The following is a 6,410-nucleotide window of genomic DNA, read 5'->3' as shown; positions in this document are numbered from 1 at the left end:
TTTCCATTACAAACCACTGTGCCACAGGACATATGACTGCCTATGGGAGGATGGAGCTCCAACTCCTGCTCTGTGCCCCGCCCCTCCAGTGGCACAGGCTTCTGCCTAGTTCAATTGGTGACTTGAGGCCGCATCTCCCAGAGAGCCACCAGCCAGAGAATTTGGAAATTAAGTATGATGTAAGGATATGTGGTTTGGTGTCAAGTTGGCAAGGGGTGGACTTGTGATAGTTAAGGTGTTTTCAACTTGATCGGTTTAGTAATCCACCTTCGGCAAGCACTTCAGCAGGTCTTGCTTCTTTACCTGAAGGAGTGACCCACACCTTCATTTCTGAAGGATCTGGGCCATTTATCACACTACCTCTATTGGTTGTTGCAGTTGATCATTGACTTTGATAACAGGGCATGTTAACACTAAGAGACGCCCTAAAGGATCTCCTGCACTCCAGACATACTCTTCCTTACCTCCATTGTGGAGGAGAAGTCCAATTTCCTCCTGGTAATTTGGATCAATCATCCCTACTATCACTGTAACTTCTTTCTCAGCCTGTTCTCTCAAGGGCATTAGGAGCCCAAAGTGACCAGGGGGAAGTCTTAGCTTCCAGTTCAATGGAATGTTCTTCATGTCTCCTGGCAAAAGCACTACCCCTCTGGAACCAAGACTTGTAGGCCAGCAGAGCATAAGGTTGTGGGAACAAGAAGCAAAAACTTAGCTAATGGGTCACCTGGTATGATGGTAAGTGGGACCATTCCTATCTCCACCCCTTGCTTCCTGGACCCATGAATCTGAGCTATAGGAGAAACAGCACCATATATAGGATGCTGATTCAGAGCAAATACAGCCTGTTGGAGGACACTCCCCCAGATCTCCAAGCTATTGCCCGCTAGTTGGCACTGTAGCTGTTCTTTAAAAGGCCATTCCACCATTCCATCAAGCCAGCTGCTTCAGGGTGGTGGGACACATGGCAAGACCAGTGAATTCCATGATCATGCACACATACTTCCTTGGCAGTCAAGTGAGCTCCTTGGTCAGAAGCAATGCTGTGTGGAATGCCATGATGGTGGATAAAGCACCAAGTGGAACACAAGTATCTTTATATTCTTTGCCCATTCAGAGAGTTCTATCCAAATACACCTGCCCTGAATGTACTTTCCACCAATTTTCCAATTGTGCTCCTTCAAAGTCCTGTACCATCCAGCCAAGCTATTGGCCATTTTTCTTTCCAAGCAAAATGCACAGCCATGTGCACTGCCTATAGTTCTACCCATTGTGAAGATTTCCCTTCACCACAGTCCTTCAGAGTTGTCCTAGAAAGGGGCTGTAATGCTGCAGCTGTCCACTTCTGGGAGGTGCCCACATGTGCTGAACTATCTAGTCCTCTCCTCCTCAGTCAATTGACCATAGGACACACCCCATGATGCCATAGGTGCATGCTTAGGGACAGAAGGCATTGTAACAGGAGTAGCAATCATAGGCATTTGGGCAACTTCTTAATGTAACTTACTCATACCTTCTGGGCCTGCTCGAGCCTGGTCATATATATACCACTTCCACTAGATGCTGGACTGCTGCTGTGCAGGTCCAACTTTATGGCCTCGAGGGTCAGATAACAACCAGCTCATAATGGGCAGCTCAGGTTGCATAGTAACTTGATTGTCAAATGTTCAGTTTCCACTAAGGCCCAATAGCAGGCCAAGAGCTGTCTCTCAAAAGGAGAATAATTGTCTGCAGATGATGGCATGGCCTTGCTCCAAAATCCAAGGGCCTCCAGTGTGATTCACCTACCAGGACCTGCCAAAGGCTCTGTTGCAGTGAGGTTCACATTGCTGGTAGAAATTACCCAACCCAGGGCAGCTTGTGGGGAAAATGAGGTTTATTTGGTTTACAGGCTCAAGGGGAAGCTCTACAATGGCAGGGGAGAATAATGGCATGAGCAGAGGGTGGACATCACCCCATGGCCCACATAAGGTGGACAACAGGAACAGGAGAGTGTGCCATACACTGGCATGGGGAAACTGACTATAACATCCATAAGCCCACCCCCAATAATACACGACCTCCAGGAGGCTTTAATTTCCGATTGCCATCAGCTGGGGAACTTTACATCCGGAACACCTAAGTTTATGGAGGACACCTGACTCAAACCACCACAGGCTCCAAACAGCATCCCTATCTGCCACTGACACCTCAAGTACCAGCGGATCTGATGGATCATACTACCCAAGGGGCACAGCAGCCTGCACGGCAGCCTGGACCTGTTGAAGAGCCTCTCTTGTTCTTAGTCCCACTGAAAACTAGTAGCTTTCCGAGTCACTTGGTATTGTTGTGCCAAGACCCCTGGTCACCCAGGAGTCACCCAGAGAACCACCACAGAAGCCAAGAAACTCGAATGTAAAAGCAGTAGGTTTCTTTATTGCAAACCTAGGCCTGGGCTCTGTCCGCACAGTCCGGCACAGAGGTAGTGAGGGAGATACCCATTTTCTTTTGGGGGAAGGGATTCATATAGGAATTCGAACAAAGAAGTAGGGGATAGATACATGACTGGTTGATTTAAACAGTTCTGATTGGCTTGGGGTTTCAGCGGGCAAAGTTGTGGGCAAGAGCTAGAGTTGGGGCAGAAGCTAGGGGTACTCCAGGCAGATGAGGTAATCTCCATTGTGATTGGCTAAGCAAACAGTGGTACATTATGACTTTTGAAATTATAGGTTTCTTATCTAATCAGGTGGCCGGAGGCCCCCCCAGTGGAGTGTTTCTGGAGATTCCTCAGAAACTTTAGAGGGAAAGGCAGCAAATGAGGATATGGAAACCCAAACAAAAAGTCACAATTAAAGAACAATCAGTCCTCCTAGCTTCCCAAAGAAGAAAAAACTTCTTGGCCAGCATGTCTCTGACTCATCCTAACAGACAACAAAACACCATTAAGCTTTAGGACTACTCTTGGGTCCCTAAAGTCTCCTTTGGAGAGCCATTAGTAACCTCCAAAAGTAATCCTTGATTACATTTTGGCTATCTGCTTGGTCTTAAACACTCAGAGAAAAATGTACAAGCAAAGTTAAAGAGATACTTCAGATATATGAATGGCCTATTAAGTAATACAACAAGAGCTTTCCAGGAAGGGAAACAAGCAAGACCTTAACACATGTTGTCCCCCAGCTCTAATTTTATAATAAGAAAAAACAACCACAGATATCAAAAGGGTTATTTTCAAATCTGAAATAAATATATACATATATACACACACACATTATATATATATATGTAATGCTGACTTTGCCTATTTATGTACTTATTTTAATCAAGCAATTTAAAAGACACATGGTTTAAAATGTGGAGTCAGGCTATCACAATGGAACCATGAACTAGAGATCCTCTTGTCTCAGCTTCCCAAGTAGCTAGGATAATAGGCCTAGCGCATTTTATTGTTTATCTTTTTTATTCCCCCCCAACCCCGAAGATCTTTAAGGTGCTTTTTAACTAGTTTTAAAGGAGATTTTTCAACATAATGATTTTGACCCATACCTTCAAAGACAAGGACAAGTGAATACAACACCAAACACAAACATGCTGGCAATAACAGCTCTCCTGACATTGCCATGCAGCAGCCAAACAAAAACTGAACCACAAACAGACACACTGTCAAACCAAAACTGAACCAGAAACAGAGCTCCATTCAAAATATCCAAATGGAGCTAGAGACGGTCAAGGCTGGCCCCTTGATCCCTTGTCCAGGGGAATTAATGCTGCATCCAGCTTCCCTCTTGAACCCAGAAAAGAATGCAAAACCAGAGAAAAAAAAGGAAAAACAAATAAATAAATAATAGAGCATTCTCAAAGGAGGAAATACAAATGGCATATAAGCATCTAAAAAATGTTCATCACTAGTCATCAGGGAAATGCAGATTAAAACTACATTGAGATTCTGTCTCACTCCTGTCAGATTGGCTACCATCAAGAAAACAAATGATCATAAATGTTGGTGGGGATGTGGAAAAAGAGGAACCCTTCTACACTGCTGGTGGGAATGCAATCTGGTCCAGCCATTGTGGAAAACAGTGTGGAGGTTCCTAAAACAGCTAAAGATTGATCTACCATATGACCCAGCTATAGCACTCCTAGGCATATATCCTAAGGACTCATCTCATTTCCTTAGAAGTACGTGCTCAACCATGTTTATTGCTGCTCAATTCATAATAGCTGGGAAATGGAACCAGCCTAGATGTCCCCAACTGATGAGTGGATAATGAAGATGTGGCACATTTATACAATGGAGTTCTACTCAGCGGTAAAGAAAAATGAACTTATGAAATTTGCAGAAAAATGGATGGATCTGGAAAGGATTACAGTAAGTGAGGTAACCCAGGCCCAGAAAGCCAAGTGCCACATGTTCTCTCTCGTATGTGGATCCTAGCTACAGATGACTGGGCTTCTGCGTGAGAAGGAAAATACTTAGTAGCAGAGGCCAGTAAGTTAAAAAGGAGATATACAGGGAAGAGAAAGGAAGGGAGGAGGGTACTTAATAGGTTGTATTGTATATATGTAAGTAGAATGATTGAGATGGGGAGGTAATGTTATGGAGAATGGAATTTCAAAGGGGAAAGTGCGGGTGGGGGAGGGTATTATCATGTGATATCTTTTATAATCATGGAAAATGTTAATAAAAATTGTGAAAAGATAAAAAATTAAATTAAATTTAAAAAAAAGAAGAGTGGGAAAAGCACCTCTGGAGGTTTCTTACCCAATAAAACAGGGGCCAGCGAGGCAGAGGTAGGAGGATCACCATGGGTTCAAGGCCACTCTGAGACTACATAGTGAATTCCAGGTCAGCCTGGGTCAGAGTGAGAAATTAGCTAAAAAAAAAAAAAAAAAAAAAAAAAGAACTTGTAAATAGGTCTGTTGGTCAGTTACAGGAAGAGCCTGGGGATGTGAGGTAGGCCTGTGACCAGAGTCTCCCCATGTCCCACTTATCTGCCCTTAAGGACTTTGCTCAACGATGCAGGCCTGGGGTAATAGTATTCAGGCCACCAGAGCCTCCTGTTTATCTACCATACCCATTTGCTTTTTCTAACTCAGGCCACATCCCTGAGCCAGGATCCTAGCGCTCATTAACTGTGCCATTCAGGAAGTAAGGAAGAAGCACCCAGAGACGCAGACATCAAAGGGCAGCAACCTGGACAGGACTGAGAATCTTGGAAAACATGGTTGCCAGACAGGAAGCAATGCAAAGCCCAGAGGCGTTCAGGTAGGGTCTATAAGGGATCAGGGTTTGGAGCCACACACTTGTCTGGATTGAAGCCAGGAAGCAGCTTACTACTTGTGACACCAGGTGAGTTACTTAGACATTTTGATTTTGCTTCCTTGTCATAAAATGGGCATGTTACAGTGATTATCTCACGAGGCTAAGGGTAAATGATGTGCTATTATTCTGTGCCTACAAGAGTGTCTGACACATCTTAAGTGTGGGCTCATCTACTATGATGGTGATGTAGAGAAGAAAGATCCTGAGCCTAACTTAGAATCCATTGTAGCTGCTCCTGGCTCCTTGGCCTGACCCCAACTGACTTCACCTGCTGAGGAATGTTCTAGTATCTTCCTTTTCCAAGAACTCCTCACCCCATTATTCCCTGCTCCTGAACCCAGGATCTGGCCTTCTCACCCAGTACACAGCCCGTTTCAGACACAGGGCTGCTGCAGAGAGATTTGAGTCCAAAAGGCTAAGACCAGGTTCATAAGCAAGGGAATAAATGAGCTACTTATTTGCAAAGGCTCCTTTTCAGATATGGCATGTCACCTTGGAGAGGATAAACTGCAGAAAAAGGATTCTAGGAGGAGCTTCACCATTGGCACAAAGGGCTGAGTCAGAAAGGAAGGGAAGTGGCAAGAGAGCTGGAGAAGTGATGATGACTCAAAGGAACACATAAGTAGGATGGGAGATCTAAATTCTAATGAGTGTTCAAAAAATTATTTAGTGGCATTGGTTGAATAAGAAAATGAACCAATTATTCACTGAGTGCTTAAGACATCAAGGAAAATTTTATTTGAGAAGTGACTACTACTTTAGGGAAAGGCAATAGAATGGCACTTTGCAGTGGGGGTAACTAATGTGTTCAACTCTGAATACAGCATAGGCAAATGGGAAATTGTACCTAAGGATCAAGTTGTTGGTAAATACACACAATCTTAGGCATAGGAATACTATGTGCAGATTTGAAATTAAAAAGCTAAGTCCTGGCTCATGATGGAAGAGGGGAATAAATGAGCTGCTTATTTGCAAAGAGTCCTTTGTTACCGATAAGGAAGATTGTGAAAGAAGGAAGGTTGGGGGGAGAAAATTAGATAAATATTTTAAAACACAAGTTATTTAACTCAGCATTTTTCCTTTCTCTTCACAGTAACAGCCTGGCTCCTGTGGG

Source organism: Jaculus jaculus, chromosome 5, assembly GCF_020740685.1.
Source record: "Jaculus jaculus isolate mJacJac1 chromosome 5, mJacJac1.mat.Y.cur, whole genome shotgun sequence".
Taxonomy (NCBI): Eukaryota; Metazoa; Chordata; class Mammalia; order Rodentia; family Dipodidae; genus Jaculus; species Jaculus jaculus.
The sequence above is the reverse complement of the archived record's forward strand: the minus strand, read 5'-3'. Positions refer to the sequence as shown.